Source organism: Tamandua tetradactyla, chromosome 6 (assembly GCF_023851605.1).
Source record: "Tamandua tetradactyla isolate mTamTet1 chromosome 6, mTamTet1.pri, whole genome shotgun sequence".
NCBI lineage: Eukaryota > Metazoa > Chordata > Mammalia > Pilosa > Myrmecophagidae > Tamandua > Tamandua tetradactyla.
Genome location: NC_135332.1, coordinates 77,062,072 through 77,086,549, shown reverse-complemented (window position 1 = coordinate 77,086,549; position 24,478 = coordinate 77,062,072). Strand labels below are relative to the sequence as shown.

At 34.4% G+C, this 24,478-nt stretch overlaps 1 long non-coding RNA gene across 2 annotated transcripts; it reads right to left on the bottom strand.

Moving 5' to 3' along the window:
- Positions 1 to 2,895: 2,895 nt before the first annotated feature.
- LOC143688435 (uncharacterized) lies at positions 2,896 to 11,034 on the bottom strand. 2 transcript variants are annotated; one of them, XR_013178000.1, is made up of 4 exons: positions 10,945 to 11,034; positions 10,701 to 10,748; positions 7,110 to 7,215; positions 2,896 to 5,244 (listed from the first exon to the last, which is right to left on the bottom strand). It is a non-coding gene; the product is annotated as an uncharacterized LOC143688435 (long non-coding RNA). The 2 variants fall into 2 exon arrangements; XR_013178001.1 differs by lacking the exon at positions 10,701 to 10,748 and having other exon boundaries at positions 10,945 to 11,028.
- Positions 11,035 to 24,478: the final 13,444 nt, after the last annotated feature.

The following is a 24,478-nucleotide window of genomic DNA, read 5'->3' as shown; positions in this document are numbered from 1 at the left end:
ACCACTGTGACTTCATAATATGCCTTAAAGTCAGGCAGTGCAAGACCTCCAGCTTCATTTTTTTCCCTCAAGATGTTTTTAGCAATTCGGGGCACCCTGCCCTTCCAGATAAATTTGCTTATTGGTTTTTCTATTTCTGAAAAATAAGTTGTTGGGATTTTGATTGGTATTGCATTGAATCTGTAAATCAATTTAGGTAGGATTGACATCTTAACTATATTTAGTCTTCCAATCCATGAACACGGTATGCCCTTCCATCTATTTAGGTCTTCTGTGATTTCTTTTAACAGTTTTTTGTAGTTTTCTTTACATATGTTTTTGTCTCTTTAGTTAAATTTATGCCTAGGTATATCATTCTTTTAGTTGCAATTGTAAATGGGATTCATTTCTTGATTTCCCCCTCAGCTTGTTCATTACTAGTGTATAGAAATGCTACAGATTTTTGAGTGTTGATCTTGTAACCTGCTACTTTGCTGTACTCATTTATTAGCTCTAGTAGTTTTGTTGTGGATTTTTCCGGGTTTTCAACATATAGTATCATATTGTCTGCAAACAGTGATAGTTTTACTTCTTCCTTTCCAATTTTGATGCCTTGTATTTCTTTTTCTTGTCTAATTGCTCTGGCTAGACCCTCCAACACAATGTTGAACAATAGTGGTGATAGTGGACATCCTTGTCTTGTTCCTGATCTTAGGGGGAAAGTTTTCAATTTTTCCCCATTGAGGATGATATTAGCTGTGGGTTTTTCATATATTCCCCTTATCATTTTAAGGACGTTCCCTTGTATTCCTATCTTTTGAAGTGTTTTCAACAGGAAAGGATGTTGAATCTTGTCAAATGTCTTCTCTGCATCAATTGAGATGATCATGTGATTTTTCTGCTTTGATTTGTTGATATGGTGTATTACATTAATTGATTTTCTGATGTTGAACCATCCTTGCATACCTGGGATGAATCCTACTTGGTCATGATGTATAATTCTTTTAATGTGTTGTTGGATACGATTTGCTAGAATTTTATTGAGGATTTTTGCATCTATATTCATTAGAGAGATTGGTCTGTAGTTTTCTTTTTTTGTAATATCTTTGCCTGGTTTTGGTATGAGGGTGATGTTGGCTTCATAGAATGAATTAGGGGGCTTTCCCTCCGCTTCAATTTTTTTGAAGAGTTTGAGGAGAGTTGGTACTAATTCTTTCTGGAATGTTTGATAGAATTCACATGTGAAGCCATCTGGTCCTGGACTTTTCTTTTTAGGAAGCTTTTGAATGACTAATTCAATTTCTTTACTTGTGATTGGTTTGTTGAGGTCATCTATGTCTTCTTGAGTCAAAGTTGGTTGTTCATGTCTTTCCAGGAACCCATCCATTTCATTTAAATTGTTGTATTTATTAGCGTAAAGTTGTTCATAGTATCCTGTTATTACCTCCTTTCCTCCTTTATTTCTGTGAGGTCAGTAGTTATGTCTCCTCTTCCATTTCTGATCTTATTTATTTGCATCCTCTCTCTTCTTTTTGTCAATCTTGCTAAGGGCCCATCAATCTTATTGATTTTCTCATAGAACCAACTTCTGGCTTTATTGATTTTCTCTATTGTTTTCATGTTTTCAATTTCATTTATTTCTGCTCTAATCTTTGTTATTTCTTTCCTTTTGCTTGCTTTGGGGTTAGCTTGCTGTTCTTTCTCCAGTTCTTCCAAGTGGACAGTTAATTCCTGCATTTTTGCCTTTTCTTCTTTTCTGATATAGGCATTTAAGGCAATAAATTTCCCTCTTAGCACTGCCTTTACTGCGTCCCATAAGTTTTGATATGTTGTGTTTTCATTTTCATTCGCCTCGAGGTATTTGCTCATTTCTCTTGCAATTTCTTCTTTGACCCACTCGTTGTTTAAAAGTGTGTTGTTGAGCCTCCACGTATTTGTGAATTTTCTGGCACTCCGCCTATTATTGATTTCCAACTTCATTCCTTTATGATCCGAGAAAGTGTTGTGTATGATTTCAATCTTTTTAAATTTGTTAAGACTTGCTTTGTGACCCAGCATATGGTCTATCTTTGAGAATGATCCATGAGCACTTGAGAAAAAGGTGTATCCTGCTGTTGTGGGATGTAATGTCCTATAAATGTCTGTTAAGTCTAGCTCATTTATAGTAATATTCAGATTCTCTATTTCTTTATTGATCCTCTGTCTAGATGTTCTGTCCATTGATGAGAGTGGGGAATTGAAGTCTCCAACTATTATGGTATTTGTGTCTATTTCCCTTTTCAGTGTTTGCAGTGTATTCCTCACATATTTTGGAGCATTCTGGTTCAGTGCATAAATATTTATGATTGTTATGTCTTGGGATATCAGTCTTTAAACAACATTTCTTCTCCAGGAAACATGCTTTCATTGTTAAGGTTTTCAACTGATTGCATGAAGTCCACTTATGTATTGGAGAATGATCTCTGTTTCTTAGAGTCAAAAGACTGTAGACTAGAATCTTGAAAAGACCATCAAAGAAATATCCAGACTAGTGTTTGAGCAAACAATAGGACACCATTACCCAGCCAAGTTAACACATAAAATACAAGATGGTTTGAGATAAATATAGGGTAATGATTTATTTCAGATAGGATTTCTCCATCTTTTTTGTAGATTTATGCACACTAGAGCTCTCTAATAGAAGAAAAATCTATGAAGTATTCTTTAGCCATGAATCCCCATTTTTATCCAGGACTAAATATTCCATAGAGCGAAATGTATGATATGTTAGTTCAGATGTTCCTAATAGCAATGCTGTATATATATATATATACATATATATATATAAATATTATCACACATTCCAAATTTGATGTTGCATCTAATTGTGTATGTTTCAACACTGTCTTGATGATATTTAAAAATATGATAAAGCATCAAGGTATAAAAAAGATAGGAAACACTCAAAGTGCTGACAAATCACTATTTATTTATTTATTCATTTATTTATTTTTTGCATGGGCAGGTTCCAGGAATTGAACCTGGGTCTCTGGCATGGCAGGCAAGAATTCTGCCACTGAGTCACAGCTGCACCACTCATCACTAATTTCATATTAGCAAACTTTATAATATCTTTGAGATCTAATCTAAAATTTACTTTTTCCCTGAAATTATCTTTAATCATATAAACTGTATGACAAACAGACCAAGGTAAATTTGCACAGAGAATAAAATTTGTGCCTCTGTTGATGGGACAATTTTTATCATTTTCTAAAGAACTCTTCCCACAACTGTTCTATATTTCTTAGACAACCATAATATAACATTGTCTGTGTTGTAAACTGTAGAAGTGATAACAGAGTACTCTGAGAAATAGATCATGTTGATACTTCAGTATTCCATTTTGGAGTGAGTTAAGGTGATCTTGTCTTATGTTGTATATGTAATCTTCCATAATATTGAAACAGCCACAATATTTAAACATTTTCCTTCCTTTTTTCCTTCCTTCCTCCCTCCCTCCCCTTGTATTCTAATCTATACTGATCAGGTGTCTCACCCACTGAAAAGTAAAATTAAATGTTTATAAAGTTCTGTGACTCATTTGAAAGCTCCCCCAAAGACAGTATACATATATCATAAATGATTAAATATTTATAAATGATTAAATATTTCTAAAACTTCTGCTTCTCTATTTAAATTTACCCTATGATAGGAACTGCTATAAAGTCAGCATATGTTTTAAATTAAAATGTGTAGTTTATTATTTGCAGTATATTCCAGATGCACATTTTGCATCTGAACTATTGGAGTTTTCAGAGATATGTTTGGAAATAAATAAATTTCATGATAAAATGGTAACTACTAGGATAATAAGATCTCCTTTTATAGGATCCCAAGTGATAATCAATAGACACAATAGTTGGCTTATGCATTTCTTTTTGTTTTCAACTCTTGTTAGACATTTGCTTGTATTCATGTAAAAGGAATAATCACAATTAATATTAAATGGGTCTGAATTCCATTAACAAGTGCAGTCCCTAAGCTCAAGGTATGTAAAACATTTTTCTTAGAAAAAAGCAGTTAAATTAGCCTCATTCTGAGATGTTAATATTTATACCCAATGACTTGAATCACAAAATAATGTTCCAGTGTTCTGATTATTCTTTCACAAAAAAGTCAATTGCATATTATATAAGATTGATCTATTGCTATTCCTTAGTAACTGCTCAAACCAGAGAAATGGTGAACAAAACAGATATAAGAACACAATAATAGGTATCTATTATTCACATGTGAAAGTTTTAGAAGGAATAGTGCTTCAAAAAATCAAGTGACATCACATAAAATAGCAAGTTTGATTCGATACAGTTAATTCATTAATATGGGTTAATAGTATTCTGGTAAACTTTTAAGCATTGAGATATTCAAAACATAAGCTGATTAAATCTACATCAAGCATGGCTCCCATCTTGTGGGGACAGACTAGAATGTAGTGTGGGGCCAAAATAAAGTATCCCTTTTTGGTTACAAAATCATCCCTTGGTGTTTATTAATGTTCCATTTAAAATATCAACATCCATTCAGAAGTGATTACACAACTAAAAGTGTTCGACCAATATATACATATATATACACTGAATCATTGCTCTTAAAATTTCAATATCATAGCTTATGGATGGACAGTGAAAGTGTTTTGAAATAAAAAGTTCTTTTCTTGAATTAACTTTAATAATAGATGAGCTTGATAAAGAGCTCATATCCAAAAATGTATCAATCAATCCAGCAGCAGAATTTGATTGGAATTCATATCTCATTAATTTGAAAGAGAACATGATATTGCCCTGACAGAGCAGTCTCACAGATTTGGGGAAAGCATTGAAAGGCAGGAAAGGATGAAGAGCTTATTGTGGAAGGAAAAAGGGAAAGAGGAAGGGAAGAAATGTAGGGAGGGATTGAGGGAGGAAGGGAAGAGATATCACTGAAGTTCCAATTTGCATTAACATCAGAGACAAAATAATTTGACAAATTAAAGTGGTGAGTCAGTGTGAGCATAATCTGAAAAGAATAATGGCAAGGTATACACTATGCAAACATCTGATATAGGAATATATGCATTAGTGATTTTCTTGAAGTATATTTAAAAATCAAATAGCATGATTTCTAAGACCATGCCTTCCACTATATATCAGTATAATTTCTGGTACTCAATTTTCCCATCCTCTTCTAGAAAACTGAGGCATTATATAAAAGTCCCTGAAGTCTCACTGGTCTCTGAGCTTCTTTGATCTGCAAAGTAAAAAAATTGTCCTTTCAACCTCTTAAGTAAAACAAATTATGTTTTGTGTTTCTGCAAATGAACATTTCAATTATAATTTCACAGGCATGTAGCATGACTGTGTGTATCTATAAGAGACCAGTCATTGTCTTCTTACAGTTTTTTCCTTTCTTACAGTTAATGTTAAATTTGCAAAAAAAAAAACTATAAGGAGACAATTACCCACAAAATCTTTTATGTGGGTAACCACATTTATAATATTAGTGATACAGTGATAGATAATTAGAAGTAATGATTAAAGTACATTATATCTCAATTTTTTTCCATAATATATCTTTGCAAACCTAACTTTCAGCCTTAAGCTTCAAATAGGTCATCTCATAAATTTACAGTTTTTTTATGTTAAGACAAAATGAAACTCAATTTATTGAAGAATTCTTAAAAATGGATTAGTGTAAGTTGATTTAATTTTGTTGTAACAGACAGTACTGGTCAATTTTTAAAGTTTAGTTATTGGTATTAGAATTTTTAAAAGTGAAAATGAAAAATCCTATGTTTCAAGGGTATAATTATCTTGCTTTCTTCATACATGATTTAAAAAGTTTGCATTTATACAGTCCCAATAAAACAAATCAAAGTTTCAACTAAATTCTATTTTTTTATGAAAATAATAATTGTTATTTTACAATACAGTATAAAGCTCCTCAGATTATCTACCATTTCTTCAAATTATTAAGGTTCATATCACAGCTAATGCCCTTATGAAGTGACAGTGTCTATCATAGGAGAATCATGCAAAAATTCATGAATTATGATTCACTTTCATTTTTATTCCAAAAATTAATCATGGCTATAAAACTTTAGTGACCAAATGTCAATAAACACCCTCATGAAATATCCTCACAAAGTTTTAAATTGCAATTCATCAAGTCAGACATGTTAACCATTTTCATAGATTATGCTTGTATTAAAGCTATACAGCATTAATTAGACCAAAAGATAGCCTTCATAGGAAACCTTCATAAAGGCACAATCAGTGAATTTGTTATTGCTCTTTTCTCTCTGGAACTTGACATTCTGACTTGCAAATTTAAAAGATTTGTATTCAGCTAAGAAAATATTGTATGCAATTTTCTGAAATAGTTGAAAATTTGGTTAATACATTATCAAAAAATAGGTTTGAAATTTATAACTCATTCAAAAGCCAATAAGTTAGGATTCATTGTCTGTAGAAGTTATTTGGACAATCTCAATTGGTTGATATTATTAAATTGGAAATCAAGAAGCCAATGTTTTACTTTAATTTTGCACTAACTTTTTTGTATTTGTTTTGGGAAGTTGTAACTCATGGTTTTGCTATCTCACACAAGTGGTGGGATTGGTCACTTTGAAGCATTTATGGTTTCTTGTGATGTGTCATACAGACTCATTTAAATGTCTGAGTATTAGAACAGTGGTTCTGAACTATGGCTGCTCAGTGGAATCACTAAAGAGTTTTTAAAATTTATGTTGTAATCTGGGCTCCAAACCCCAGATTTCCTGATTAAATTAGCCCGAAGTGATCCTTTTGAAAGGCTTCCCAGTTTATTACAAATCAAAACAAGGTTTGAGATCTGTAGACCTGGATGATTTTAGAATAATGAAAATGCCTTGCTCATAGTGCAATAGAAAAGATTTCCAAGACAGGAAATCATCTGAATATAGACTATATTTAGCTATCTCCAGGAATGTCATTTATTAAAGACTGGGCCTGCTAATGATTTGAAAGCTTTCAAAATTCTCTGATTCTAAGGTATTTTGGAGTCTTTTAAAATTTAAATGGTTATTCACATTTTTTTCTTGATTGAACAATAGTGACATCAATATTTTTAAATACCTCTGTGAATAATATCGTAGGAGCAAGCTAAGGGAAGATACATTCTTCTTCAAAGTCTTCATTATGTGCAACAACAAAGTACAATCCATGAAATTGCATCAGAACCCTGTAAAAAGTAAAATGACATTATCCACAACAATATAATAAATTTTGAGTCCATGTGTACTTATGAAGAAAAAAGATGAAGGACTGATCAAAATTGAGAAGAATTTACCAGTAATGGCTTCATGGAAGCATTGTTTTGTACCAGAATTAGAAGGAAGTGATGAAATTCAAATGAACAAAGGAGGCTCTAAGGAAATTACTGTGTGAATAAAATGGGAATAAGCTATGATTCTCACTCTCAAGGCACAGATGATCCATTTCAGAGATAGTACTGTTTAATTCCAATTCAAAAGTGCAGTGTGCTAAGAGAACATAGAAATGTGGATTTATTTCATATTACAGTATTCAAGTCTACTTATTGGGCAAAAGGAATTTTCACTAGGCCTTGAGGATTAGTGGTGGAGGCAGGTGGTTGGGAAAAGGAAACAAATAGATACCTTCCAGGCAGAACTATTAGCATAAGTAAAGATATGGCAGCCTCAGACATTTTCTGGTAAAAGTGCAAGATTAATGAAAGAGCCCATTCCACAAAGGAGAGAATGTACAATTGTATTTGGAGGAATTATAACTCAATACACCACAGTTGAGAGAAGGGCTCAAGTAAGAAAAAAAGAAAAGAGGTTTGCCAGATTTGGAGGTGAGGAGGTGCTCAGGAAGGTTGAGGAGTTTGACATCTATGCATCAGAAGTAGCAACACATCCAAAGGAGTCCAATTATAATTTTAATGATGTTAGGCCCACTGATACCTGGACTTCACTGGCAACTTGGTTGTGTTAACAAATCTCTAGTTTAAAATGAGACCAAAATGAATATAAGTTAATCATTGGGAGGGGGGGCTCACAATGATCAGGATTTTGTGTTAAAGTATAAGGAATAAGCTTGCAGAAAATCTTTTCATTTGGGGACTGGGAGGCTGTCATTCAGTACATCCTCAGCACTCTACATGAAGAGCAAACAACTTCCTCATTCTGAATTTATCTGCATAGCTCTGTTATTATGCTACTTTCTCCCAGACAATGTAATATTTTGGACAAATACTTCACTGGAGCATTTATTTTTATTTTGTTTAATTATTTTAAAATTTCAAGATCTTTATCCTTTCTCTCTTCTGACTGCCTAGAAAATACACGGGAGACAGGGAGGAAAAAAATCTTTATAAAAGGTAATCAGCACATCCTTTCCTTTTTATAACTTTATAATTTAAATCTTATTAAAAGCTTTCTAGGTCTTGGTTTCCCTTAGTTATCAGGTGTCCTTAATTTGTTTTCAACCAGTGTGACTAATTCCAGGCAAAGACTAGAAAAATTCTGATACCTGTTGGAAAATAGCAAGGTTAAACAAGTGGGTTGGTTTTCTAAGTTGTTTTTAACCTCATTTAAAAAAGAAAAGAAACCTTCAAAGTCTTTTCTCTTACAGTCCTGCCTTTTTCTCAGTCCTGGTTGAAGATTCCAAGGGAAACGAGAGCACACTATTTTGTTTCTCTCTTGTATTGCAGATAAGGGGAGGAGGTGGTTATTGGAGAGACTTCCTCTTGGTTTTCCCCTCTCTCTGCCTGACAGCATCAGTCTCTTGTGGGCTCACTCCTTCTCCTAGGTGATCCATTTCTAGGCAACGTGGGGCTGGTGCCAAAGCTGCCAGGCCCTGTGCTTGCTTGCTTGCAGCATCCCGCCAGGTCAACCGCTCCTAAAGAATCCTGCAGCCCGCGGGGCTTCCCTCAGTCGGCCCGGCCGCGTCGCTCACTCCCAGCGCAAGTCCCCCGCCACCGCGCCCGAGCTAACCGGCTTCCCGGGCCCGCCTCTCGAGCTTCGTCCCGCCTCGCGCAGAAAGGAAAATTTCTCTGCATTACTATCTGCATTACCACGAAGTTCACTTTTTCTACCCCTCTTGGAGAGGGCTTTTCCCCCACCTCTCTGCTGGAATCTGGCTACTCTTCATGGAACCTCCTAATCTTTCCTTTCCACTTAGATTTTATTTTGGCTGTGAGGACAAGTGATTCTCTGCAGACCGTGGGGGCACGGTGGGGGGCGGGGACCTTTTCATTGGGGGAGGGGGACGTCCGGCGTGAGGCGCCGAGAGTGGGGGGTGGGGGGTGTCTGTCGGAAGTTGCTCCGGAGACCCCGCAGCTCTGGCGCCACGTTGGGAATGGTCTGAGCCAACCTCTCCCCCTGCCTGAGAACAGCAGAGACTGGATACATTTTTAAGAGCCAAATTGCAAACAACTTTGGAGATGCCAAAATTCCCTTCCAAGTGACAAGGCTTTGCGAAGGAGTCTTCCTCAGGCTGGGCTCTTTCATTCCCGCTGCCTTCCTAAACGACGATTAAAGGCAATAGGAATTTAAGGGGAAAAGAAAAAAAAAGAAGAAAGAAAGTGAAAAAGCTTCGCTAAACTCTAGCGTGACCTCAAACTCTTTGGATTGTTTTTTTAAAATACTGAAAGGAAATCATTTCTTAAAGAGAATCAGCATAGGAGGAAATGGAAGTTTCCCCCTTTCTCTTGGTTTTGTCCGCCTGGTGGTCTCAAACCCGGAACACGGCGAATGCGGATTCGATCATTCACATCGGTAAAAAAAGGCTTGTGCTGCTCGTGGACACTTTTGTGTTTTGGTTTGCAAGTGGTTTCCCTTTGCTTCCCCCTGCTCTCTCCTCTGTATGGCTTGTTGGAGGTGGCTTTCGTTCATTGCCCCTTCCCGCTACCCTTCCTTTCACATTTGTTCAATTTTCTGGAAGAATGTGGATGCTCGAACCTTGATTTGTACTCTTTTCCCCGGTGGATCGTGGAGTGTGGGCTCAATGCTTGGGGTCTCGAGTTTACCTTAGTGTGCGCTGTGTGCCGGGGAATAGGAGGTGATTCTAAGTACATGGAGGGAAAGGAAGATTAATTGACTCAATCTTCCTTATTTTTTCCCAGATGTACATTTAAGCATCTGTTCACTTGTCTCCATTTGATTATGAATTATACGTAGACTTTAAGCTGGCAAGTCACTATTTCACATTATTCCTAAAGAATTAAATATCTTGTTTCAGCAGTGTTCCTGCTGGAATCCTAGGAGGAATTTTTATGACCTCTTAATCTCTGAAATATTTGTCATTAAGAGATGGGAATGATTAGCCATGATTCCCTGTTTTACTATCATGGAATTTTGCCAGATTTTAAAGTTATCTAACCCAGTCCTGAAGAAAGCATTTTACTATTATTCTTTCCTCTTTATAAAAAATAAATTGATTTAAATTGAATATTTCACAAAAATGTCATTTACGCTTGTTTTAGTTTTACATTTAAAAAATGAAAGTTTACAAAGCCTATAATTTAATACATTCTTCCTTGAAATTTTGTTTTCCTCTAATCTTGTAGACATCCTCAAACATTTTCTTGACATTAATTTCTTGCTGACCTTCTCAGATGTGGAAAAGGAAAAGATAAAAGAAAATTATAATGATTAAAATAAAATATAAAGTGGGAAAAGAAGGATATATTGCATTACTTACCTGCCATTTTTATATTTGATAGGATGTTGCACTGTATTAAGGCAACAGCTATCAGAGAAGGAAAAAGGGAAAAAACAAGAGGTTATTTTTCCAAAATATTTTAAGTGCATTTCTTTATGCATTTTTATATCTAAAGTGGTAAGTACACATCCGCTTGGAAAATGAGAAATGTCAGATTGTTTAATAATAACAAAAACAAGTATTATATAAATTCAAGAGAGAGAATAACCTTTAGAATGCCTACCAGCTGCATGTGGTCCAGGTGTCTGCTGGAATAGGAGGAGGACTGCATCCTATGCCATGTTAAATGTTCTTCTCTGCAGGAACACTGACGGGAGAACAGGGCAAGAGGGTGACTGATAAGTCAGTCCAGCTAATGTCAGCAGCCAGACATGTGGCTTAATCACTTGGTACACTAGAGATTTGCAGAATGGTGCTTCTTGAAGTTCAGCCAAGATGGTTAAAAGTAAACATTCAGAAGAACTCACAGCATAGCATAACCCACTAGTGTTCTTTAGGATAATAGTGATAATCTGTTCCTGTTGTATGTGCTATTAATTCTGCTCTACCTGTATTAATCTCTCTGCTGGGTTTTCAAGTGGCCATGCCATTGGCACCAGAAGAACATTGGCATTTCTTTCACTAGAAAGGATGAACTGAATACTGCATTTGCTATAGCTTTATAGGTGCACTTTTTCATTCTTTGATCTTGAATTTTGTTGATTTTGAATTTTGTGGTTTGGAATATTTATATTAATAGTACAAAGAACATAGCAAGACATTACCTGAGGTGAAGCTTTGTTATCATAGGGAACTGAAAGCAATGTTTTGGTTGGATGTTTAAAATAAAACAAGAAGCAGAAGTACATATAAAAATGGATCTTTTATAAACATGCTTTTCTAGCTACTACAGCCAAAAATTAGTTAATACCTATTGGACATTGTTCTTTCAATATTGTCTTTTGGTTTTCATAGTTCATTTTTATGTTCTTACTGACTAGTCTTTAATCATTTTTATCTAAAGAAGGAAAGAGAAGTTTGGATTTGAAACTGGAATAAGTCACTAATTTACATTGTAAATAATTCACTTCCTGAGTGCCACTAATTCTTGGTATAGGTTTAGTACATGTGTGTGTATGCACACTCCTTGCATTCATTCATCTTACCCATTTCTGGCTTCTGCAACCCAGGATTAGTAACTCTAAGTGGTTAACATTGCAGGAATAACAGTCTTAAATGGCTAAATATGACAAGGGGAATAGGATGTGAGCTCTTCAATACTTTCTTATGGGGCTGTGATTTTCTAGAAGGTGCAGAGTAGGGAGTTGTGTTTTCTGGCTTCTTTCAAAGCCCTCTCCATATAAATGCTGGACTTTATGGGGGAGAGTGGGAGAAAAGTAATATGACATCTACAAGCTTCATTTTGCTCTTTGGGGGTTTCTCACAACCATCCTGAATTGCATCAACCCAGTTCAAGCATATTCATATTTCTCCCAGCTTGCTTACTGTATTGTATCTACTTGCTAACTGAGTGTCCTGTTGATTAACTAAAAGGTAAAACTGTTAGATAAACTTATTGTCTTATAATGTGTTATTTTCTTGGAAAGCAATCCCCATGCTTTCTACTCAATAGTGTTGTTAGGAGGCTCAGATGAAAAATTGCAAAGCACAAAAATATATATTAGTTATTTCAATGTTCATCACTTTTTCGGAACACTGTATGTGTCAGATTCTCTTTTATGTCCTGTTTGTACAGTGATAAATGAGACAGACAATCCAACCAATTTCCAGTCTTCTTATAAGTTGTTTCTAAGGTGGAAGACAGGGAAAAAATAAATAATGAAATGATAATGTGCTTTGAAAGAAAAGGAAACAGGGAAAGAGATAGTGTATGATAGAGGATTCAACTTTAGATAAAACAGCCAAGGACATCCTCTGAGGTGATAACATAAAGATAAGAGAGGCATACAAAAAGCAATAGACAGACAGATGGAGAGAGGAACATGTTTGTTGATGTGTTCAGATACCAGCAAGGATGCCAGTGTAGTTGTAGTGCAATTACCAAAAGCAAATCACATGGGAGATTGGCTCAGAGAGTATGACAAAAGGTTATTATTGAACCTTTTGGGAGTCACATATTGTACTATGATGATAATATCATAAAATCTTACCATCATTTAAAATGTAAAATTTTTAAAGTAAACTATGCTCAAGCTCCAATTTGCTGTCAGAAATCTCACCATGCCCACACTGAAAAGATGAGTAGGGGATCCCCTCATCTCAGGGCAGCACCTTTTGCCCTTAGAACTTCCCCACTGTCTACCTCACACCAACTTGTACCAGCGTTTTGTAATTTTATGACTGCACAAATCTTTATTGAGAAATCACTACTGTCTTCGGGGCCCTGTAAATTCAATATAGAAGTCCTACCCAGAATTAAATGGTAGGGCTTTTCCTCAACTTATAGCACATGGGTATTTGAAACATGCATAAAGAACCATTGTGCAACACATTTCATGCAGTTTGAATTATTTGCAACTGATGTATTAGACTGGACTTGTGATACTTTTATAAATAAATACTTTCAAATAATGGTTAAAATGTATTTAGTTTCCATTGACATTGTCACAAGCCATATGCCAATTTTCTTTTCTCAAAATTGAAATGAAAAAATCTATGGGCCATCCAGTTCAAGCATTGGTGAATAAGCAGTCTGAAATTCAGACATTAAAGATCTAATCCAAGTTAGACCACATAGTCCACCTGTCTTGATTTACAGGTAGTACATCACATACTCCCTTAGTAGTTGAATCCCAGAGGGGTGAGGATGTATCTTACCCATCTTGATACTCTCATGATGACTTGCACTTCTCTTTTCTCTTATTGAGAGAAGACAAGGAGGCAGGAGGGAATAGAAAGTCACCCCCCGCAAAGGGTGTCTATTAATTTTTCATTTCTTATTCCTTCTAAACTCAGGAATGCTGAATGGTTCAGGACCTGACAATCTTTAAGTAGAAAACAAATTAAGTATGAGGAAAGTAGAAGCTATTAATCCCAGACCGAATCTGTCTTTAAAAAAAAAATCCAGGTTTGTGATCCTGAGTATGTTACTCAACTTTCTAATCTGTATTTTAATTTGTATGGTGGCATTAATAACTCCTGTTTCTTTAATGTTTTAGGGTTGATTTAAATAAGACAATATACATACAAATTAGACACATAGTATGGGGTGGGACTACTTACTGCTCTTTTTCGCAGCATCTGTTTTCCCCTACCCTCTCCTAATAGCTCTCCCTCACGTTGTGTATAACTGTTGGTATGAATGGATATTGAGCCCTAGGAATGAACCTGCTGTGATTAGAGGGAGACTCAGGGCTCGTGCTTGGATCTCAGAAGCCTCAAGCTACCCCTTTTTTTTTAATGATGCTGTATGTGGCTGAGAAACCTAGACTTGCTGTAGCTATCTTGGCACTCAGTCTGGAGATAAAGTCCACCTGAAGAGTAGAGTGGAGGAGAGCCAAGACAGTCACAGAGAAACAAAACCAAGCCTTGTTTGTATTGTGAACCTATGGATCAAATTGTGCCTGTAGCCTGTCCTAAAACTTTCCCATTTAAGGTTGATTTAGATTTTCCTTTTTGCACCATTTTAAACATTCGAAATGATACAGTGGGTAATCAGAAAATCTTGGCTCCATGACCTCTCAAGCAGTGGGTTGCCACAGTAGAAAGGGTCACGCTATTTGTGGCTTTTTGTCTTCTTGCTTGAAGAAACTGTGGTTTAGGAAGAATTACTTCTCACTTCTCAGTTTCAAAATAAACATCAATTATCCCCTTTGAAGAACCAAAGTAGTGGATTGCAAAATTTGGTATGAATTGCTGTCAGCATGACTGGGTTTGAATCTCAGTTCCAATAAGCTACTAGCTGTGTCATCTAGAAAAGTTTACCTAATGCATCTGAACCTGTTCTTTCATTCTCAGAAAGAACATGAGTGCTTTACTTTTAGATTTACTGCTAAATAGGATAATCGTGCAAAACACCGAGAGTTATGTCTAGCACATAAGCACTCAGTAATCATCAATCACTGTTATTATTTATTCTCCTTTCAGACTGGCTTTTCAGGGGTGCAGTGAGTGTTAGAGAGTAAGTTAATCTTAATCATGACTTTCATGGTTCAAACAAAAGAATCATATGTATTATGAATAAGTCAGTGAACTCCTGTTTTGACTTGAGTCATCCTTACTTATTATTCTATTAAAAAAGTCTGAAATATGAATTTAAAAACTTATTTGTGTTTTTAAAAGGTATAAAATTAGTGAGAAATAGATCCTATGAAATAGGAAAGATGACATACTAAAGAGGATGATTAAATGTCTAGATATGGATGGTCATAAAAAGCTGAATGCCAAATTTTGTACATGCACATAACAATTATTTTAAATATGTCTTGGGAGTGATGGGTCCCAAGAATTGATCTCCTTAATGCATGCAGAAGGCTGTAATTGAGTCATCTTCAAAGAGCTGTAGCTTTTTGGGATTTTTATGGGAGAGAGAGAGAGATCAGTCTTTCTTAACTTATTTTATGAGGGCAAAATTCGTGTCCTTATAAAATGACATGAAAAAAATGACACATACAAAAAGCACAAAAAGAAAACTAAATTGACCCATAATACCTTAATACAGAGACAAGCATTATTATAGTACATGGCCTTCATTTTATCACAAATATGCACATATTATATGTAGTAATATCTATATTATACATGCACATATACATTCATATATACATTTATTTATGAGTAATTTGGAGTTCTGGATTCATGTCTACTTAATATTTTTTATTTGTCAAAGACACTCTAATCTTAGCATGTTTAGACCTGAATTTTTTTCTTAAGTCCATTATGATGTCTATTTCAATAAGAGGCACCACCATTAGGCAGTTGGGCAAGCCAGAACCCTTGGAGTAATGCTTGACACATTCTTTAATCTCCAGCCCCATAACTAGTCAAATGTAAGTTGCATTGTTTCTACTTCCTAAATATCTCAAATCACTTTCTCCTTATCTTGGTTCTATTCCTAGCCCACATACCCATCTTCTCATACTTATGCTATTACAGCAACCTCATAACTTTAATATCTCTTGTCCTCTACCCTATCTTTTTTTCCACAGAGTAATTGTGTAATATTCAAATGACATGAATATATCACATCCCTACCATGCCTGTGAAATGTGCCTGTGAAAATGGAAAGTAATTAAGCATATTTTACACTTAAAGATTCATATTTTGGATTTATATTGTACCTCTTATCTAAAGATCTCACCAGACCTCTATAAACATGAACTCATTAAGTTTTCAACTTGCCACACACCCCATATGGTAAGGTGGTGTCCAACAGTATTTTTAAAATGATGAAAATTAAATTGAGAAGAATTAAAGCTGCATTTATGTTTTAGGAATTGTGGTTCATTACAGGATTTTCTAAGTCCCTGGATTTTTAGACCTCTATCTCCTCATCTACCTCATTTTGTACCATTCTCCCCTAAGTATATTGTTTTTTTTTCAGTTACTCAAATGTGTCATGCTTAGTCTTCCCTAGAGCAATTGGATTTGCGATTTTCCTTATCTAGATGATTATCCTAATTTAATGCCTTATCACTCTTCACCTACTTATTTAAATGTCTTTTTTTTTTTGCTTGGGTAGGCATTGAGAATTGAACCTGGGTCTTGCATTGCAGGTGAGAACTCTGCCTGCTGAGCCACCATGGTCTGCCCCATCTATTTATTTAAATATGACTTCCTCACCGAAGTCTTCTTGGTTGTATAGAACAAGTTAAATCTCCCATCTTTCTGTGTACTCTGCTTATCCTTTCCAGCACAGTATTTACCCCAGTAGAAATTAAAAGATGGCATTTATGTAAACTTTATAAATAATATGGTGCCTTTCATGCTACTGTACCTGTCACAATGTCACAGACTGTATCTGTCTTATCAGAGCTGTATCTTCATTATTAACATGGACTTTGCTATGTTCATGTTCGGATGAGGTCTACAACTAGGAAAATGGGAGCAATTTGATATGCAACCTATAGGGAAGTAAAGTTCTGAGGAGGAGATACAAAAGCACAGAAAAGAAAAGTGCTAACCCTATTTTATGGGAACAATTAGTGATTAATCATGAAGTAAAAGCAAAGTGAAAACTAGACATTTGCAGATAAAATTTTAAAAGTGAATTGACCGTATTACACAGGAACCTAAATTCCAAGTTGGTATAAAATATACATCTTTAAATGAAGTGCATTCACTCAACAGATTTATTGGTATGATTTATGTTAATTTTAATGGTTTGAAGATCTGTAAATATAAAGACTATTATTGCTCAGGCATAGCAACTTACTTTTGTCTACACTACTACTAATCAAGTGTTATATTTGTTGTGGCAAGTAAAAAATTAAAAGATATCATCCGTGGTGCTGAGAAACTTACAATATAATGAAACCACACATATGCACACACATACACAGATACTGTCTTTCTCATGGCTTTTGCAAGTACTAAATGTATGATATGAGGAAAGATTGCTCTAAAAATCATGCTTCCATATTTTTACATGCCTTAAAAACAATTGAAAGTTTATTTTTAAAAGGAAATGCCATTAAAAAAACAACATAATGAAAACCATATTAAGGTTTATAGCATGAAGAAAATCTTATGAGGCTTAAACATTATTTAAAGCTTTTCTAGAAAATCCTGTAATGAACCACAATTCCTAAAGCATAAATGTAGTTTTTAATTCTTCTCAATTTAATTTTCATCATTTTTTTTGAGAGGTCATGGAATTATTTTATTTATGGAATGTCATTGCTACCTTGAAATAGTCAAGGTCATAAAATTTATAGAATCAAAACATAAAATGGAAAATCTCTCATTTTAAAAAATTAAGAAGTTTTTCACTTTATTACCAATAACAGTAAATAAAATTTATTGAAGATTCAAAAATTAAATAATAAAATGAATGAGGTTGATGTGATGGACATATATTGAGCTTCCTGTGTATTACATTTTTTAGCACATGAAGAAGAATAAAATCAGACTACATAGAAAATTTTGAAAAACACAAATATTTTACAATAAGACAGATTATACTTACAGCTATAAATTTAGAAATATTGAATTTTCATCATTTTTAAAATACTGTTGGACACTGCCTTACCTTATGGGGTGTGTGGCAAGTTGAAAACTTAATGAGTTCATTTTTATAGAGGTTTAGTGAGATCTTTAGATGAGAGTTACAATATAAATCCAAAACATAAATCTTGAAGTATAAAATACTCTTAATTACTTTCCATTTTCACAGGCACATTGTTGGAGATTTATACCTTCCTGTGGAGTATCTGGCACAATTTTTATATGAGACAGCACAATTTTAGGTGAACTGTTATAATTCTATGGTCATTACCATGTAGAGAAGGGATAGTTTATGTATTAAATTTACATAGTCAGCATTTTCCCATTTTTCATTTATTGGTGTAACATACATTATGATGATTAGAGAAGCTGATCCATTATGCTGTACTATCTATGTGGCTGCCAGAACTGGCTGTTATTTTTTTGAGATATAAGGAATAAGAAATGAGAGATTTTTAAAGAGGTTGAAGAAAGAACAGATATTCTGCTCAATATATTGGATTTAAAACTATTAAAATTAAGGCAATGCAATGGTTGTTCATTGACAGAATTCTCACCTGCCATTTTGATTCCTGAATTCTGCTCATGTGAAAAAAAGAAAAGTAAAGTTAAATATTCTGTAATTATCTTTTGATAGCAGAGAAGAAAATACTCCAGGTGTTATATTCTTATATTTATACTCTGTATGGCAATAAAAGGTAATATACATATAATATACACATATATTTTTAAAGGCACATGACTGATCATATTTTATATTATTAGGATCCTTACCACAGCCCCATGAAATAGAATGGATATGTAACTGAAATTTAAATGTGAAAAAAGGGATGAAGAACAGGTAACCCATCAGCTCTAGATCACAGAACAACTTGGAGATGGACCCAAGATTTAAACCCAGGTACTGTGGTTCCTGAGCTTATTCTCTAACCCCTAAATGCGCTAAATCAAAATTGTATCTTTCCAGTATTCTGCTCATTATTATATTAGGTATCTTACTGGATCTAGAGTTTGCATCAAGATCATTTTAATAACAAAATGAAACTTGGAGTTCTCAGTGGAAGCAGAGTTCTCCTTTGCCAGGGGTTTTCTATATAAACTGTTTATTTGATTTCTTCCAAACCAATAGGCATTAACAATGAAATTGCAGAAAGAACAGTTCAAGATACAAAGCTCATTTTTGTTAGGCTCATGTTAAAAACATATAGCTAAGAATTCAGCATAAGCAAACAGAGTTCAAGGATGGCAGTGGCTGGCATTTTCTTGAAGCTTGAAAAAAAATCTTCTAAACTATTCTAAAAAAAGTAGACTAAATGTTCCCTTGGAAGAAGTTTTTTAAATGCACAATCAAGAATAGTGCATTATTTTAGGAAATCATAAAATATGACTATTCCTTGCAAAACTTCAAAGAAACTATATATATGGTTTAGAAATTTTCTCATTTCTCCTTTCTTCTTTCTCTCACTTGCTTTTTCTCTCATACACACACACATTCATCATTCATACAAATCAATTTCTGAAACACACAAGGGCTCTTATTCTTTTTCCTTCCAATCTATTTTCTGCATTTTAAGTGGGGATGTGGTACAGCACATTGTATAATATTATTTCTATTTAGAATGACTCAGAGGCTTCTAAACATCATGTACACTCTTTTCTAAATGCGTGAAACCCTTCTTAATGTGACACTGCATAATTTCCTCCTTCATGTCCTGCCACTTCCTAATGTGCCTCTTGATCTTTGGCTCTATCTGTATGAATGCTTCCTACACATTCATTTCTTGGTGTCTATGACTATGTTGCTTTCCCTACCTGGAGTTTTAAATGATGAACATCTACTCATATCTCAAGGTCCAATTCAAAGAAATATTCTTCTCTGAAGTGTTCCTGACTTCCTCCAACCAGAGGAAGATGGCTGTCACTTCTTAGGTGCCTGAGGCTTGATTTAGTTACTATATTGCATTGCATTTTATGTTCAGTATATTGAACTGTAATTGCTTATTAACCAGTCTCCTTCCCATTATATTATCAACCACCTAAACGATGTACCTGTGTCTTATTTATTTTGTTCACCCTGAGTGGCATAGTATAGGGTAATCATACAGGAAATTAAAATGGGACTTGTTTCTCTCAGAGTTTTACTAAAGCTACAAAGCAGAAATAATGTGTCAAGTATCCCACATTTTAGACAGTATATGTGAGCTTGCAGAAGTCCTGAAATCAGTTACTGCACATTTGTGATAGATATTTAATGAATAAGTAAATGAAACAAGTTAATAACTCTTAATATACTATTGCTTCAAAACTAAGTTTATACCCATTTTATTTATTTTATATATGTGGCTCATACAGTTGCAAGATTTACTCCTTCAAATCAGGTTGGAATGTCTCATCAGTCCTCTAATGTGCTTCAGTTTCTAACTCTCCTTGCTTCTGTCACTGCTGCATTATGTAGCTATTGAAAATAAGCGCCATATGGTCTGATGTGTTCTGTCTACTGTAGCTCATTTGCTAATTTAGATTCCTATACAGGAAGACATGACAGTTCACAGTTGATTTTCTAAGACTTCAGATTTTTTTCCTGTTTATATTCATTTGTTTGGCTATTTTCCTGAAAAAGTCTTCTGCTATGCCAAATAAGTCTAGAAGTACTTCTACACTCATCCATAACCTGTGCTTCAACCCAGCTTTCTCAAGCCCCCCTGTGCCCCCCAATAACTTCACTCCAAATGTGACCTTTCCATCAAAGTACTTGGGGCTCTTTTTATCTTTTAAACCTCAGTCTATACCATGTTATTTAGGGATGTTTTAGAAACTCAGTTACATAGATTATAGTAATGCTTAACTCTGAAGGACTTGAGGAAGGATATGGGGTCTCAACCTTTCCTCTGAGGAGAGTCCCTCATCCTGTGAAAATTGGCCCTCTTTTCCACCAGAGATCAGTTTTCATTACCAACAACTTATGGGAAGAACCATCTGAGACTCCCAGAGGTCGAGTTACACCCTTCTGCCAGTGAAGTGGGTGCCTGCACAGCTTTTATTTGCAGAAGTAATGGGAAAAATATTACTGTGTGGTATCATCTAGACATAAATGCACTTGATATCTTCTCTTGGAAAAACAATTTTAAATTTCATTCTAACATAAAGAATGTGATTTAAGAACAAATGGCAAATTCCACTCCAAACTCATAATTAACAGTACTTACAAATATTTTTTTATTTTTGAATATTAGCAAATGCTGTCATACAATGTGTAGGGTAGGTGTGGTGAAGTACAATTTAAGGCTTTAATTGTAAGTCATTTAGTTACTGTGAAATATTATTAAATAAGAGCATAAGGTGGAAACAAAACTAAATTATACTCATGTTTGCAACAGATGAATAGCTGAGAAGCATTGTGCAGCAACTAGACTCCTATCAATAGAAGGATATTTTGGACTTTTAAATGACTGGGTTTTTTCGGTATGCTTTATGGATGAGGTCATATTTCATTCTTTTATTAAAAAAATAAGCTAAAATCATTATCATCAAGATATTTACAGTTGAGAAACAAAAAGGATTTAAAATGTTAAAGAAAATGTAAGAGTTAAATAGCACATAAAATGTAAAAAAAAGAAAAAAGTTCCAAAACAGCATGGCTTTAAGGGGTATATAGGTTTAAAAAGTAAAACTATGAATTCAGACAACATGATCACTCTAGCTTGAATGATTTATTGAAGGAAGTAGAATTTGAGCCTGAAGAGGCCATATATTTAGAGAGGCCAGTGATCTCATCAAGGGCTTATTTGAATTAAATAATTTAGAAGTAACAGTGTTACAATAGCACACAAGAATTTTCAGATGATTTACTCATAGTCAGTAAACATAGATGAAATGTCATCTTGAAAGGAAACCCAATAATGAAAATCTGATAAATCAATTAAAATTCAAGTGTGGATGTTCATTCAAAGAATTTTCCCTCCTCCCAAACAACAGTTTTGGTGGAAGTAGTTTTCAGTAACATGATGAAGTATATTGATTGTTACTATAATATAAAAGCATACAGATTTTCAAGCAATATGATCAATGAAAGATGCTTTAAAATACTTGAAAATTGGTAAGGGCTTCCCAATTTCTTAATACCACTGATTGTGCTATATTCTATTGTTCCTAACTATAGCCTGGGAATGAGTTGATTGCCTTTAGAAGGAGAAGGATCTGTGTTTGTATATTCACTGTATATTCCATGGATGATGTAATGGGAAAACCTGGCATGATGTAGTAGTCATTCAGTTAACATATTATGAATCAATGATGCAATATAAACCAAAGAAAGCCTCATTTGACACATTTCTATACAGTATTGCAAGAATAAACTTATTATCATTGCTTATTTTTCTTTATTGGACTTCCAAATTTATCTCCCCTCTGCTCATCTTTTGTGCTTTCCCTGTATACATCTTTAAATTTTTGTAAAGTTGTTTTCTTTCCTGTTAGTTTTCTGTATGGTGAGTGACTTTACCAATTAGAAAAGAAAGCTCAAAAGAAGTCATCTTCTACATATCTATGTTTATATGCATGCTTATTGCTGTAGGTACTTTTATATATACTGTATATCATGCCATATATATTCAGTCAGAAATTTCTTTTTTATGTTCCAAAGAAGCCAGGCTGATTTATTTGAGACTCTATAGGAATGTTTTCTACAGGAATTTCATACCCATTCTCTTTCTTTGACTTGAAATAAAAATTTGTTTGGCTTCCAGTTTATGTAAAGAAAAACATTTAAAGAGGGAAATTAATTATGAACCACTGTGCAAGGAATTAAAAATTATCAACCTTTTCCTCTGTTATTGTTTTTATTTATCCTACATTGTTGTTTTTCCCTTGTTTACCTAATTCTGTTCTGTTCAGGATATCTATTCCTGCAACACCCTCTTCCTGCCAAATAAATAGATACATACATACATACATACATAAATAAAGCCACCCAAAACAAGAGCAACATTTATTTTGCTGATGAATCTGAGATTTAGGCAGATTTTGGAGGAGACAGTTTGTCTCTGTTCCAGTCACATTACCTGGGGTTGCTGAAGGCTAGATGTTAGCATCACCTTGATCATTGGTGGTGGATGCTGGGACCAGCTGGGACCTCCCCTGTGACTGTGGCTGGAATACATATCCATCACCTTTTCATTGGCAGGTTGGCTTTCACACAGTATGTTCTCTGGGTCCTTAGGGTGAGTGGTCCAAAAGAGAGTAGAAGAGGAGGCTGTTAGAGCCTCAGGAATCACATGGCTTCCTGGCTACCACTTCTTACTCTTTAGAAGCTAGTCATTAAAGCTGGGTCATTTTCTACAGGAGGGGAATTAGACACCAACTTTTGATGGTAAAAGGGGCAAAGATTTTGAAAACATGCTTTAAAATCACCACAACTTTATTTCATTTAGGATGATAATATGGCAAAAGCAATTTAAACATTTCACAAAGAAAGATTTCTTTTTACTTATGTAAAAAGAAGCACATTTCTTACATGCTCAATTTTTGGGTTATTTTCTGCTGACTTGAAAAGAAAAAGCCCCCAAATGCTTACATTTTAAAAAACATTTTTACCTTAACTAAAAATTATCTTGATGTCTTGTGTAAATTAAAAAAGAAATCTCTTAGAATTAAGCATATTTGGCTTTTGCTTTTTCTCCCTTAAATAGTGTTTTCAGCATAATAATCACATTATTTTACTGCAGAAATGAAAACAATGCTCAATAGTAAAGGTCTTGTTATTAATTCACCAGTAATAGGGTAAATTTACATTTTCAAGTTGGCTCCTTTTACTGGGAGAGCTAAAGATGAGAATTTGGGTCTAAAAGTATTTGAACAAACAAGAATTTCATTTAAGTAGCACTTCTACTGATTGGTGAGCTATGTACTTTAAGTGCTTCCTCAGCAACCCTTATTTATGAGAGCCTGACCAACTCATCACTGCTTTTTCCTCCCTATTTGGTACATAATCATCAAGAGGCTGTGCCTTACTGGTGTAAATCTTTCTAAGATCCTGTCAAATGACTAGAGGACTGATTTCTATGGTTCTGTCCTCTTTGTCTTATGACAAGGGAGAAATCAAAACTTTCTTCTCATGTGACTAACTCTAGAATATCATATTTATTTCATGGAGCAGTTTAATCTCACTTTTTTTTAATGAACTCTACAACAGCATGGAGTAGATCAACAGTACTATGTAGGAAAACTTTCAATACCCAGCTGACCATTTATACTCTTTTCTCATTCCTCGGGAATTGTAATGTCAAACAGAATTTAAGAGATTTCCTACACTTTTTAAAAAACTTCTTGATAAATTAAAGGAGTTATCTTCATTTGTGTAAATATTTTTCCTTCTGAGAAACTCATTAATAATTTAATGTGTTTTAGGTAGAATTCTTTTAGTTGCAAGTTTTACCTTTGTGTATCTCTAATGCCATCTTTCAGTCTCTCTATTCTATCATGTCTATTCATCTATCTAATCTATCTAGAGGGGTTAAACATTAAAAGATTATCATAACAGTTTGATGCATCTTCTAGAACTGAGGAATCAATACCCCCAAACCAGGGTTGACTGG